Source organism: Lolium perenne, chromosome 4 (genome assembly GCF_019359855.2).
Source record: "Lolium perenne isolate Kyuss_39 chromosome 4, Kyuss_2.0, whole genome shotgun sequence".
Taxonomy (NCBI): domain Eukaryota; kingdom Viridiplantae; phylum Streptophyta; class Magnoliopsida; order Poales; family Poaceae; genus Lolium; species Lolium perenne.
Window position 1 is genome coordinate 345348241 of NC_067247.2, and position 15095 is coordinate 345363335.

Genomic DNA, 15095 nt, shown 5'->3' on the forward strand with positions numbered 1-15095 from the left:
GCTTGTCTTGAAAGTACTATTCATGAAAAGTCTTTGCTATATGATTCAGTTGTTTAGTCATTATCTTTAGCATTGCTTTGAATCACTTCATTCATCTCATATGCTTTACAATAGTATTGATCAAGATCATGTTGGTAGCATGTCACTTCAGAAATTATCCTTGTTATCGTTTACCTACTCGAGGGCGAGTAGGAACTAAGCTTGGGGATGCTTGATACGTCTCAAACATATCTATAATTTCTTATGTTCCATGCTAGTTTTATGACAATACTCACATGTTTTATTCATAATTTATATCATTTTTATGCATTTTCCGGAATTAACCTATTAACAAGATGCCGAAGTGCCAGTTCCTGTTTTCTGCTGTTTTTGGTTTCAGAAATTCTACACAGGAAATATTCTCGGAATTGGACGAAACAAAAGGACACGTTCTTATTTTTCCAGGGGCTTCACGGAGTCCGAAGGAGAGACGAAGGGGGGCCACGAGGAGCCCACACCATAGGGGGGCGCGGGCCGCCCCTTGGCCGCGCCACCAGGTGGGGACCCCACCTCGAGACTCCACCGACATCGCCCCTTCGCCTATATATTCTTCCGTCTCCGAAAACCCTAACACAATCGGCGATATTCCACGAAGAGTTCTGTAGCCGCCGCCATCGCGAAGACAAGTTTCGGGGGACAGAATCTCTGTTCTGGCACGCCGCCAGGACGGGGAATTGCCCCCGGAGTCATCTCCATTGACACCACCGCCATCTTCATCGCCATTGCTGTCTCCCATGATGAGGAGGGAGTAGTTCTCCCCCGAGGCTGAGGGCTCTACCGGTAGCTATGTGGTTCATCTCTCTCTCCCATGGTGTGATCTTTATGTGATCATGAGCTTTGTATCACTATTAATCTATGTGTTACTCTAGTGATGTTATTAAAGTAGTCTATTCCTCCTCCATGATGTAAAGTTGACAGTGTGTGTGCATCATGTAGTACTTGGCGTAGGTTATGATTGTAATATCTTGTAGATTATGAAGTTAACTATTACTATGATAGTATTGATGTGATCTATTCTCCCTTTCATAGATATTGGTGACAGTGTGTATGCTATGTTAGTACTCGGTCTAAATTGCAACGGTCTATTATGCACTCTAGAGGTTACTTTAATATGAACTCCGGACGTTGTGGAGCTTGTTTACTCCGGCTTGAGGTGTGCTTTGTAGCCCTACACAATGAATGGTGTTTGTTATCCAACAAGTGTTGGGGGGATAACCCCCGGTATGCCAAAGGCATGCCAAACCGGATGGTTTGAGCCATCAGGATACCGGTTTAATGATCTTACCGGAAGCCTAGTAGGAATCCGGGAAAGCAAAGCTAAGCCGGTATCCCCAGAGGGGTATGCCGGATCCCGGTATAGGAGATACCGGAAAGGAGAGCCTGTCGGCAGGACTGGTCAAAGATTCTCTTCAGAGCAAGAAGACAAGGATGAGCTAAGCAAAGTAACTTTATTCAGAGCCCTGGCGCCAAAGAGAGAGGTGACGGAGAAAGAAGCCGGAGGACGTCAGCTTCTATGATAAAAGAAGGCCCCGGTGTCATCTATGATTAAAGTAGCTTTGTACAGTAACTCTGTAAAGTAGTTTGTCCAGTCAAAGATGCCATTAGGGTTTCTTGCTCTGTAAGCCACCCTCTCCCCTATATAAGGAGAGGGGGCAGCCCTCCTTGCGGGCACAATGAAATAGAGGTAGACAGAACTTGTAACCATGCTGTGATCAATGAAGCTAGCGATCTAGTAAAGAGTTCTTCCTCTTGTCTCTCTTCTTGTATACCGGTCTCTGGCTGTGTTCTTGAGGAAAGCATCCGGAAGTTCTTCCCATCTAATCGCAAACCCTCCCCCGAATCCTCTTGCGTCCATTCGGCCCCAATCTAAGCCATCCTATGGCATCTGCTCGTTCACCACGACGACAGTTGGCGCCCACCGTGGGGCATGAAGTGGCGCTTGATGGAGTTCACATTCGGGCGGGCGTCCTCGAGATCTCCGGCGAGCGTACGGTGTCCGCGTTGGTGCAGCGCATCTACGCCATGGACTTCATCAACGACAACGCGGGCTGCTTCGCCAACGGCGGCGTCTTCCCCAAGAACGGCCGCATCATCGAGTTCGGCAGCCACCGCGTCTACTTCGGCACCGTCCCCGTGCGCCAGCGCCTCTCGCCGGTGCTGGTGGCACCGGACCCGCCAAGATGGCTCTGTGCTGGCCGCGCCGCCGGCAGCGTCGAGGTAATGATGACCGGTGTGGCTGGTGCAGGAAAGGAGGTTGCGGCTGAAGGTGCCGGTCGTGCGGTTTCGACCCGTGCGGCTAAGCCACCGCTGGAGCGCGGCGCAGGCGCAGCGGGAGCATCATCCGCGCCACCGGAGACACCGCTCCAGGCGACGATGAACGTCCTCGCCACCCCCATCGCGCAGAACATCGACCCGGCAGCGGCTCAGGCGGAGCTGGAGGCGCAGCGCCAGAAGATGCTGGAGAGCGGCAAGGACATCGTCAGGGCGCAGCGCGAGCTGAACCTAACCCTACGTGAGTATAACGCTGCCCATGGCTTTGCTTCTGTTAGCGCGCATGCTGCTAGGATGCCGGAGAACCGGCTAAAAGCTCGCAACCTAGATCAAGATTTGCGCAAAGAGATTCTTACCGGCAAGAGTGCCTCTGCATCTGTTAGCATCGTGGAAAAGCCTAAGTATAGCAGCCCAGATAAAACTATAAAAGCTGCTAAAGCTGCCGTAGAGCTGTGCGAGTCGCTTTCCGAAGAGGCTTTGGCAAAACAGCAAGAGCGTGTTAGAGAGCTGCTGGAAACTATTGAGCAGCAAAATGCTGAGCAGCTGGCTAAGCTGAACAAGGCCGCGGCCTCAAAATCCGCGCGTTCGACAAAGAATGCCGGTAGCAAGTCCCATGGGCAGGCATCGTCCCCCCATCCGGATAGAAGGAGAGAAAAAGTGGTGAATGCGCAGCAGATGACTGTGTACGATCCGGTTCTTGCCGGAAAGCGACAAGCCGGGCAACATGATGCCGGTAGAAAAAGCCAAGGGGCAGAGCGAGGCTACGCCAGAGGCTATGCCGGAAACAATCATGCCGGTAGATATGAGACCGGGCAAAACTATCGAGCTGCAAGGGCAGCGTACGATGAGGAGGAAATAGATCCCCCAAGGTACCGGTAGGCAAGGGTCGCGGTGCCGGAATGTTATGATGAAGCCGATTCTGCAAGACCGGCAGCGTACCGGAACCCATTGGGAGAACGCCTGGGAGAGAGATACTTACCGGAACGGGATGCGAGGCACCGTCTGGATAGAGTGTACTTGTCAGAAATGATCGAGGAGGAAGGTCCTCCAGGTCCAAAGTGCTTTGGCCCAAGGATCATGAAAGAAAAACCACCAGTTCGCAACTTTATGTTGCCCCGTGACACAAAGACATACGATGGCACCACGAAGCCGGAAGACTGGCTCGCGGATTACGTGACCGCAGTGTACGTTGCAGGCAGTGGAGGAACCGTAGCAGGAGGAGGAAACCGGCGTTGGGCCGTGAGGATCATACCATCGTTTTTGGTTGGACCGGCGAGAATTTGGCTAAACAACTTGCCGGCAGGAAGCATAAATGGCTGGCTGGATTTTGAGGAGGCTTTTGTGAGCAATTTCAGCAGCACCTATCAGAGGCCAAACAGGCCGCAGCAACTTGCTCTGTGCGTGCAGCGCCCGAATGAAACAGACCGGGATTATCTGGCCCGGTGGAACACCACAAGGAACTCCTGTGAAGGGGTAATCGAGGCACAAGCCATTGCTTGGTTTAGCAGTGGATGCAGAAGAGGTTCACCGTTGTGGCAAAAGTTGCAGCGCAACATGCCAACAACGCTGGCAGAGATGATACGTGTGGCGGATAGCTATGCGTTGGGAGACCCAACGCAGCCGGCAGTGCAACCGGAGCCGGAACAGCTGCGCCACGAACAACACCGGGATAACCGGAACAACAAAAGAAGGGAAGATTTTCCGGATCGAAGGTACGGTCCACAGCAAGTTGCTGCTGTGCAGGAAAACTCTGAGGCCAGCGGCAGTCAGAGGCAAAAAACCGGATCGCAGCCATGGGCGGGTCCTAAGAAACAATGGGTGGAAAAGAAACCCTGGGTCCAGAAAAGAAACTGGCAAGAACCCGCAAAATACACCATGGAAGCTGCCATGGATCAACCTTGCCGATGGCACACACCGAATCCGGCACACCCGTCAAACCATCTGACGAAGGATTGTACCTGGACCAAGTACTTGATGCAAAAGGGGACGGTAAAAGATGCACAGCCACCACAAGACATGCCGCGGCAGCAGCAACAGCTACCGCCACCACCGCCACTTACCGGGGCAAACGCCTTACCGGTGCAGCCAAACCGGCAGCAGTACCAGCAAGTTAACCGGGTGGAGCAAAACGATAACCAACCACCTCCGCCGGCACCTTTAGGCCAGAATGTTTATGAAGATCCGCATCTGTGCTGTGTTGTCTTTGTCACTGAGCCAACAGACAGGCAAAGTGTGCACCGTCGCTCCATGGAGGTCAATGCTGTGATGCCGGCAGTTCCCAAGTACATGATGTGGTCCAATCAGGAAATTACCTGGTCATCAAAGGATCACCCTAAGATCATGCCGAATCTGGGTGGATATGCTCTTGTTGTGGACCCAATCATGAAGGGGCCACAAACTCGAGTGAAGTTCAGCACGGTGTCGATAGACAATGGCAGCAAAGATAAACATCATGTACAAGCACACCATGCATACGCTGGGCATAACAGAAAACATGCTTCAGCCAACGCGCACGACGTTCCACGGAATCGTTCCTGGCTTGTCCCGTGCCCCGATAGGAAAAGTTCGGGTGGACGTGGCATTTGGAGGACGTGACAATTGCCGGGTGGAAAATCTGGAGTTTGAGGTGGTGGATCTAGACAGTCCCTACCATGCATTGCTGGGAAGACCGGCATTGGTAGCCTACATGGCCACGACTCATACGGCTTACCTCAAAATGAAGATGCCGGCACCTCGTGGACCATTGACTGTTGTGGGAAACTATAAGATCTCACTGGAAACTGCATCTGCCGGATCGAACCTAGCGGAATCGCTGGTGATCGCGGAGGAAAAGAAAAGAATGCAGACAGCTGTTGCGCTGGCTCAGTCCTCACAGTTGAGCTTAGCGGCAATGAGTGAAAACATGGGCTCACCGGCATTCAAGCCAACAAATGAAACAAAGGACATCGTGCTGGATCCGGCTTACCCAGAGCGCACCGTTCGTATCGGTGCCGGCCTTGATCAAGCATAGGAAAGCGCGCACGTCACCATCCACCCTGAGAAACGGAATAACATTGCCAGGTCAACACATTATTTGGTAGGTGTTACGAGGAGCTGGCTGAGCACTCCTTAAACGTTCGGAAAGATGCCAAGCCGGTGCGGCAACCACTGCGCCGGTTCGCTGAAGACAGAAGAAAGATCATAGGAGAAGAGGTAACCAAGCTGCTTGTTGCCGGATTCATTGTGGAGGTCACGCACACAGAGTGGCTGGCCAATCCGGTAATGGTTGAAAAGAAGAAAGATGAGAACCTGGAGGCAAAAGCTCCGAAGGTGTGGCGCATGTGCATCGACTACACCAACCTAAACAAAGCTTGCCCAAGAGATCCTTTTCCTTTGCCACGAATCGATCAAGTGATTGATTCAACTGCTGGGTGTGAGTTGTTGTCCTTTCTGGATGCCTATGCCGGTTTCCACCAAATTCCCTTGAAAAAGGAAGATCAAATAAAAACTGCGTTCATTACCCCGCACGGGGCTTATTGCTATGTCACTATGCCTTTTGGTTTGCGCAACGCTGGTGCAACGTACCAGCGCTGTATGCAAAAATGCTTGTTTGATCAAATCGGAAAGAATGTGCAAGTCTATGTGAATGACATTGTGATAAAAACTAAGGTAAAGAACACCTTAATCGATGACATCCGGCAAACATTCGACAACCTAAGACGGTTCCGGATGAAACTCAATCCGGCGAAATGCACCTTCGGTGTCCCTGCCGGCAAGCTGCTCGGTTTCCTGGTATCAAGCCGGGGCATAGAAGTTAATCCGGTAAAGATCCGAGCAATAGAAAGAATGGCTATCCCTCGAGAGTTAAAAGATGTGCAGAAGTTTACCGGAAGCTTGGCATCGCTAAGCCGGTTTGTAAGCAGGTTGGGAGAAAAAGCTCGCCACTTTATGCTCGATGAGAAAATCGACACGTTCGTCCTGGACCCTCGTGCGTACGCAGCGTTTAAGGAGCTAAAAACAATGCTAGCCACAGCACCCATACTGGCTTCACCTCTAGAAAGGGAGCCTATGCTGTTATACATAGCAGCAACAAACCGGGTTGTGAGTGTAGTGGTTGTAGTTGAAAGAGAAGAGGAAGGAAAAACCGTCCAGAGGCCGGTATACTACCTGAGCGAGGTGCTCTCCCTCTCAAAACAAAACTACCCTCACTTCCAAAAAATGACTTATGGCGTGTACATGGCCGCCACCAAACTCAAGCACTACTTTGAGGAGCACCCCATGAAGGTGGTGAGCGAAGCACCAATTTCCGACATCATGTGCAACAAAGATGCCAGCGGCCGGATTGCGAAATGGGCAATCCAGATATCACCGTACGTGCCGGTGTATGAAAGAAGAGATGCCATAAAATCACAAAGCTTTGGCTGATTTCCTTGTTGATTGGGCGGAGATGCAATATAAACCGCCAGATCAGAGGATAGAGTACTGGAAAATGCACTTTGATGGATCCAAGCTCAAGGAGGGTCTAGGTGCCGGTGTGGTGCTTACTTCACCAAAAGGAGACCACCTCCCAGACGCTTTGCAAGTACATTTCAGGGCATCGAACAATGTCGCTGAATATGAAGCTTTGATCCATGGGCTTAAGGTCGCAAAAGAAATCGGTGCACACCGGATCATTTGCTATGGAGATTCAGACCTTGTGGTACAGCAGTGTTCCGGAGATTGGGATGCAAAAGATGCCAACATGGCCTTGTACCGGTTTCACGTGCAAAAGATTGCCGATTCTTCGAAGGGTGTGAGTTTCACCATGTGCCGCGAGCGTAAAATGAAGCCGCGGATGCTTTGTCCAAGCTGGGCTCATCTAGGCAAGAAATTCCTCCCGGAATAGCTTTGGCTCACTTAAGAGTGCCATCGAGCAAACCGAGCCCGGAATCGAATCAATTTTTGTACCGGAGTCACACGTAGTACCCATGGATATCGATGAAGGGAACCCGGGACTGCTCCGTAAGCTCGGGACTGCTGTACCCATACCGGAAGAAATGATGCTGGTGGATAGCATGGAGATAGATGCACCGGTGTTTTTGGTTCGAGAGATACCGTCATGGGTTAAACCTATTAAGGAATTCCTGATCAGCGGCACCTTGCCGGCTGACGAAAATGAATCAAGGAGGATACAAAGAAGGTCCAAAGCTTACACATTCATCAACGGTGAGGTGTACAAGAGAAGCGTTACCGGTGTCCTTCAAAGATGTGTGGAACCGGAGGAAGGGAAAGAAATGCTTGAGGAAATTCACCAAGGAGAATGTGGGCATCATGCTTCATCAAGGGCGCTAGTAGCAAAAGTATTCCGGCATGGGTTTTATTGGCCCACTGCTTTGGAGAATGCTGAGGATTTGGTAAGAAAATGCAACGGCTGCCAGAGGTACGCCAAACAAAATCATACCCCAAAGATCCGGTTTAAAGACAATACCGCTAACATGGCCATTCGCCGTTTGGTGCCTTGACATGGTTGGCCCATTCAAAACTGCAAGAAGCAGCATGACTCACATCTTGGTCATGGTGGATAAGTTCACCAAATGGCTAGAGGTAAAACCTATCGCAAAGTGTGATGGGCATACAGCGGTGAAATTCCTAAAAGATGTCATATTGCGGTATGGGTACCCGCATAGTATCATCACTGATAATGGAACCAACTTTGCTCAAGGTGAGTTCAAAAGGTTCTGTGAAGACAACAACATCCGGTTGGATTTGTGCTCGATGGCACACCCTCGTGGCAATGGCCAGGTGGAAAGAATGAATGCCTTGGTGCTTTCCGGTATCAAGCCTAGACTCATTGATGCGGTGGAAAAGTCACCGGGGTGTTGGCTCGATGAGCTACCGTCAGTACTGTGGAGTATAAGAACAACCCCAAACCGGTCTACCGGATACACTCCCTTCTTCATGGTTTATGGAGCAGAAGCGGTGATACCAACCGACATCATTCATGATTCACCAAGGGTACAGCTCTATACTGAGCAAGAGGTCAAAGAGGCCAGAGAAAATGATGTCGACTTGCTGGAAGAAGCAAGAGAGCTGGCTTTGGCAAGAACAGCCATGTACGCGACAAACCTCAGACGCTATCATAACCGGAAGGTTAACCCGAGAGTTTTCCGGGAAGGAGATCTTGTACTTCGCCTGGTGCAGCGCACTGAAGGCCGGCATAAGCTTTTGCCACCATGGGAAGGTCCCTTCATTGTAAGCAAGGTGCTTCACAATGATGCATACTACTTAATCGATGCTAGGAGTGGAAGAAAGGAAAGGCGGACAGGTCCTGAGAGGAGAGCAAACGTCCGTGGAACGTAGCTCATGCGCCCTTTCTACACTTGAAGTGGTGGTGTAAGACCGTCCATTTTGTACCTTATATGCTATGAATAAAAGATGCCGAACCTTGAATGAATCTCGGGACTACCCCAACTTAAGTTGCATGTAACTTGTTTATTTTTTCAGTTTACCGGTTGCTTATTGAATGTTTTTTCTTTCCGGTTTAGTAGTGTGCTAAATCCTACCGGAGTCTTCGATCATTGCTGTCCGCAAACCGGCTTCATGGCAAGCAAGATAAACCGGTAGGAGATAAGCACATGAACTGCGAAAAGGGAGAGCAGGAAAGAACAATCCGGAAAATATAACTAACCCCGGTTAAACCGGTTTTTTGCAAAATTTCAAAGTTATTTCTAAGTTCAAGAAGATGCTTGTTTGGTGAAAGAACCTTGTGCTCATACGCCAAAGAACGCCCAGAGAAGGCAGGCAGAGCCAAGGCAAAAGAACCAAGTATGCATCAAATTGGATGCGGAAACAATTGGGAAATATTTGCGCAAGGTGATAAAGGCAGAACCAAAAGCAAAATATGCTAAGGCAAACTCATAAGTACGTAGGTACCGGTATTACGTACCGGCTGGAAATGTTGTACCACAACCACAAGCAAACTTAAGTTTTACATCATAAGCCCCCGCATACCGGGCAGAATTTAATGTATATTGTCTTAAGGCAAGCAGGACCAACAGACACAAGCAGTAAACATATCACGTAGAATCATCACGCAGCAGGGGCTTCCGGAGGAGCATCGCCGCATCGGCGTCGTCCAGAGCTCTTCTTCGGCTTCATCCTCCTCCTCGTCGAGATAGTCCTTGACGTCAGGAGGGGGAGGGATGAAGGTGCGCATATCGGCATACTCCGCGATGTGGTACGCGCGATCCTGCCGCTTAGCGGTGAGGACCGGGTCCAGATCCGTTTCGCGTCTTCACGCACGCCGGTAAGGGCGTCCAGATCGAGCTCCGGTACCAGGAGCAGGCGACGCGAGGGCGGAGTCCGCTCCAAAGCACGGGCAGCAGAGCACCGCCACTCGCGGATCTCTCCCGCCGGCGCCCTTGAGACGGTCGCTGATGAGGGAGAAGGTGTCCGGCACCTCCTCGCCAGGCCATAAAGTCCTGTAGAGCTGGGTAGCTACATCAGGGATGTCCGACAGATTGCGGTCTATGGCGCGCATATGGGACACCCGCGCGTTAAGCGCGACCAGATGGTCCTTGGGCGTCCATGGCACGGTAAGATCCGCTCGGCCTTGGTCCTTGCGGCGCGCGTCGACCTTCTTGACAGCGTACCTCTGCGAGTCCGGAAAGAGGCCTGTGCGAAGAAAGAAAAAGGTTAAGGAAAAGAATCCGGAAGAAAAAGAGACCGGAGAGAAAAGAATCCGGAAGAAAAGAGACCGGAAGGAAAGATAACGGAAAGAAAATGGGGTCGAAGGAAAAAAGGCTCATATGCAGTAGTTAAAGTGTAAAAGAAAAGAACTTACGGTGGGCGAGTGTGTCGGTTTGCAGGATCAATTGATCGCATTCCTTATGCTCCTCCTCCAGCCGCGCGGCCTTCTCCTCGGCACCCTTCCGGGCCTTGGCCATCTCCTCCAGCTCTGCCCGCAATACCACAGTGGCATTGCAGGCATCCTCCAGAGCCTCGTCCAACTTGGCCGCTGCGTTCACTTCAGCGGCTTTGAGGGCCTTGGCGTGGTCAAGCCCCAGCTGAATGAGCTGAGACTTGAGCTCCTGGTAGCTGGTCTTGAGGGCATTCAGCTCCTCCTGGTGCTGCCAGCTGAGCTGGTCCTTCTCCCCTGTAAACGGAAAAAAGAGTGTTAACAAGGTTATACTAGCAAAAACGAAAAGAAACCAGGTTCAAAGGAGAAAGGAGAGAATTGTACGTTGGGCGGCGGCGAGCTGCTTCTTGAGAGCATCGATGGAAGCTTCCGGGATCACTGTTGAACAGAAATTGTAAATCTCACAAGGAAAAAAGGTTTCCGGTAGCAAAGATGCCGGTGGAACAAAAAACTTACCTTGGCACTTGTCATGTGCCTCAGCGAGCTCCCGGTGCTCCCATAAAAGCTCCTCAAAGAGGGCCTTCCGAGCGTCAGCCGTGAGCTGTTCAAGAAAAAGAAGAAATGAGTTAAGTTTTGCCCTAAGAACAAAGTTCTTAACCCGAAACTCGGGATCGGGCAAAGGTCGGTTTTGCGCGTTTCTAAGGTAAATTGTGTTAAGAAGAAGATGTTTAACCCGAAACTCGGGGACTGGCAGTGCCGGTTTCACGCTAAGTTCTTAAGTTAAGTTTTGCGCTAAGAGCTGCGCTCTCACCACAAAACTCGGGGACTGGGAAGATAGACAAGAGAAAAACCGGCATGAAACTAAAGAAAATATAAAACAGAGCCGGAAACGAAGAAACCGGTAAAGATTGAAAGTTAGTAGAACGTACCGTCAGATTGTTCGTGGAATCGTACCACGCGCTGTCGAGCTCTTTTATGGCGCTGCGAAGCCGCATAAAGTGCTCCTCAGAACACCGATCCCCGACAGGATCAGGTGCCGGCAGCCGATCCTTGCCCATTCCGCGGGTCGCCGGAGTGATGTCCGCGGCATTCCACTTTTGAGCATAGGGCAGAAGGTGCCCCAGGTCCCGGCCTTGGCGCTGGAACTCCGTGATGCGGCCAAGGAGGCCGGTGGCCTTCATGGTGGCACCTTTGGCGGCCTTGGAGACGTGCAGCACCAAGGGCTGCTGGTCACCCGAAGGGGCGCTGGAGGCCGTCGCCTTCCCTTTGATAAGCTTGGAAGGCTTGGGCGGCGGCGCGGTAGAGGCGGCCCCGGAGGTCTTGGCCGGCGGCGCGTTAGGAGCGGCCCTAGAGGGCTGGGCGCGAGGAGCCTCGGGCGGAGGCATGAGGATGTTGCGTGGAGAAGGGGGAGCGCTAGGAGCGTCACCCGTGTTGGAGCCTTCCGGCGCGGAAGATTCCGGCGCGGAAGTTGTCTTTTCAGGGACGGGAGGAGCAGGAGGCTCCGCCCGCCCGGCAGCTTTTTCTTCTCCGGCGCCGATGTTGCTGGCGCCGGTGTCCTGGCGTTCTGGGAGGAAGGAAAGATCCTCCTCCGTGCGGTGATCTGACGATGAAGGGGCCGCACGCCCCGAATTTGTTGTGCCCCCCGAAAGGGAGGCAGAGGTGCCGGCACCCGCATGGTGCCGGGCTTGAGCGAGGAGGAGGGGTTGAGGTCCTTGCGGATCCCTCAGAGCCCGATGGCCTTGGGCCAAGCTTGAGAGCGGGGCTGAGAAAAATAAAAGACAAATGGTTGAGAAAAAGCAACCGGAAAAAGAACTTAGCAAAAAAGAGGCAAGCCGGAAAATAAAAATTACCCGGAAGCAGTTGGCATCGCCTTGCGTCCGTAGCGGCGCACGCCCACTTCTTTCTCCCCCACGGGCTCCGTCCGGAAGCGCTTGGAGGGAGGAGCATGGCTGGAGCCGGCAGTAGATGCCGGCTGCTTATTCTTTTGGCCCTGGGCCATGAGTTTGTCCACAAACTCAGAGCCGGCCTCGGCGCGCAGGGGCGGCACGCGCTCGTGGATCTGTGAGTTGGATATGGCTAAGAGGCAATTCGCAAGAAAGCGATAGCGGCAAAATACAGGGAACCGGAAAGGAAAGTACCTCGAGCACGGTCAGGTCGTCAGGGCTTCCGGTTGGCTCCGGCGGGTCCCGGCCAAGGCGCGCAGCCGGAGTCTTCCCCATCTTCAGATCCTTCCAAAAGATGTAGGGATCCGGGTCGAAGGAGTCAAGGGCGCGTTTCCGGAGAGTTCCTCGCCGCTCTGCCTGGATGAGAGGGAAGCGGTCCCTGGCCTGAAACAAGGTAAAAGAGAAGGTTAACAAAAGCAGAAAGTTACCGGCAAAGACTACCCCAAATTGCGCAATCTCTTACTTCTTGAGTCGGAGGGTTAGAAGAACTGAGGGGAAGGAGGCCCCATTCCCACGCAAAAGGCATAGCAGTTTGACAAATCTGCTTAGCCTTGCGAACAACGTCCTTCTTGCTGAGAGGATGGCCTGTGATCTTGGTAGGATCGCCTGGGCCATACATCTCGCTCATCCTATGTGCGCGGCGCTTCAGAGGAAGCACCCGGCGCGATATGAAAGTCCGGATGACATCATCAGAACAGATGTTGGTCTCCTTCTTCAAAGAGGCCAAGAAGCGCACTACCCGGTTGGTTTCGGCGTGTTCCGTCCTCGGGTTGTAGCTCCAATTGGTTCTGCTGGGGGCCCCGCTCGATATGGAGGAAGATTGATAAGATTGGCGCGGCCGCTGTTCTTCACATAGAAGAAAGTTCCTTGCCAGGCGCGGCAAGACTCGAGGCCAGAAAACTTAAGAAAGGTGCTCCCTTGGCGGGAGCCGACGATGCAAGAGCCGCACTGCACGGGCGGCTTGGGCTTAGGGATTTCCTTGCCCTGGACGGAGTTGATCCACAAGTTGAAGAAGCGGGCAAACGTCTCACGAGTGGGACGAATGCCGATGTAAGCCTCCATGAAGGTGGCATAGCAAGAAAGATAGAAAATGGCGTTGCCAGGAAGGTGGTGAGGTTGAAGTTCGTAAAAATCTAGAAACTCCCGGAAAAAAGAGGAGGCAGGAAGGCTGAAGCCACGCTCAAAGTGAGCAAGAAAAACAACATGCTCATCGTCTTCGGGATCCGGTTCGATCTCGTCATCAGGAATCCGGCAGGTAACTCCTTCCGGAATCCTCCGAGACCGGTACAACCAATCGATCTCAAACTCAGTAACGTTGGAGCCCATCCAGGCTCCGCGGGTGATTGGGGAAGGCTCCTCGCCGGAAGATTGGCTGGAGCTGCTAGAGGCTTGGCCGTAGCCATCAAGCTTCTTGGCTACCGGAAGCTTGGCTAAAGCTACCGGATTCTAAGTGGCCGCCGGACTCTTGGAGGCTACCGGATTCCTGCTGATTGCCGGAATCGGTCTCCATCGGATCTGAAGCCGTGGATTCACCGGGAGAGGGTCTACGGCGCTTGAGAGAAAGGGAAGAAGAAGATGCGGAGGAAGATTCCTCGTCAGACATCGCAAGGGTAGGCGAAAAAACAGGAATCCCAGACTTGAACCCCGCGTGAAGATCTACGAGTAAGAAGAAAACCAAAGAAAAAGAGGAAATAAGAACACCAAAGACCCAAGATCTGAAAAGCAAGCAGGGGGCGAGTGAAGCGAGATTGGTACCAACCTTAAGCGGCGCAGTCGCTGAGGGAAGTGTTTGCTGGCGGCGGAGCAGACCTGCGGTCGTCGGCGAGCACCGTCAACGGCGAGGCGGAGAAGCTCGCGAAGAAGGGCAAATGCGGCGGGCGCGATGAAGTTGCTGCCGAAGATCTCCGCACAGCGAAGTCCGGCGGAAGCACGGCGTGAGTTCGCCGGGCGCCGGAGCTTGAACGAGCGACGGCGGACGGAGAGCGACGGTGGCGCAAAGGCGTGAAGCTCTGTGCGCGAAGGAGGAGAATGCGAAGAAGATGAAGAAGAAGGGGCGGTTGTGTTTATAAAGGAGAGAGAAAGTGGGCAGGGAACCGCTGGGCCGCGGCGGTTCGCCTCGCGGCCCGCGACGGTTCGCACCTTGGGCCGCCACGTGGCGAAGGGATACACGCGAGAAAATGGACGCCACACGGAGGCGCACACGGGATCCCGAAGAGGTAGTGGGATCCGTAGCGGTGCATTAAATGGGCGCGCAGGAGTCGAAGCGATGTGACAACGGACACTGGCGCGTCAGTTACAGTGCGCATGTCTCTGATAGGCGCGGGGCCCGAAATATTCTCGACTTCGCCGAGGAAGGAGTAAAGACACATGATACCGGAAAAGAGAGATGCCGGAACGAGCCTTGCAAAGAGAAGAAAGAACAAGGGTAAAGGTGCCGGAACTAAGCTCAAGACATGAGTGATTAAACCGGTATCTTAAAAAGATGAAAACCTGGCATGGTCTGTAGGATAGAATCCTCCAGGCTATACCAGCTTCGGGGACTAATGTTGGGGGGATAACCCCCGGTATGCCAAAGGCATGCCAAACCGGATGGTTTGAGCCATCAGGATACCGGTTTAATGATCTTACCGGAAGCCTAGTAGGAATCCGGGAAAGCAAAGCTAAGCCAGTATCCCCAGAGGGGTATGCCGGATCCCGGTATAGGAGATACCGGAAAGGAGAGCCTGTCGGCAGGACTGGTCAAAGATTCTCTTCAGAGCAAGAAGACAAGGATGAGCTAAGCAAAGTAACTTTATTCAGAGCCCTGGCGCCAAAGAGAGAGGTGACGGAGAAAGAAGCCGGAGGACGTCAGCTTCTATGATAAAAGAAGGCCCCGGTGTCATCTATGATTAAAGTAGCTTTGTACAAGAATCTGTAAAGTAGTTTGTCCAGTCAAAGATGCCATTAGGGTTTCTTGCTCTGTAAGCCACCCTCTCCCCTATATAAGGAGAGGGGGCAGCCCTCCTTGCGGGCACGATGAAATAGAG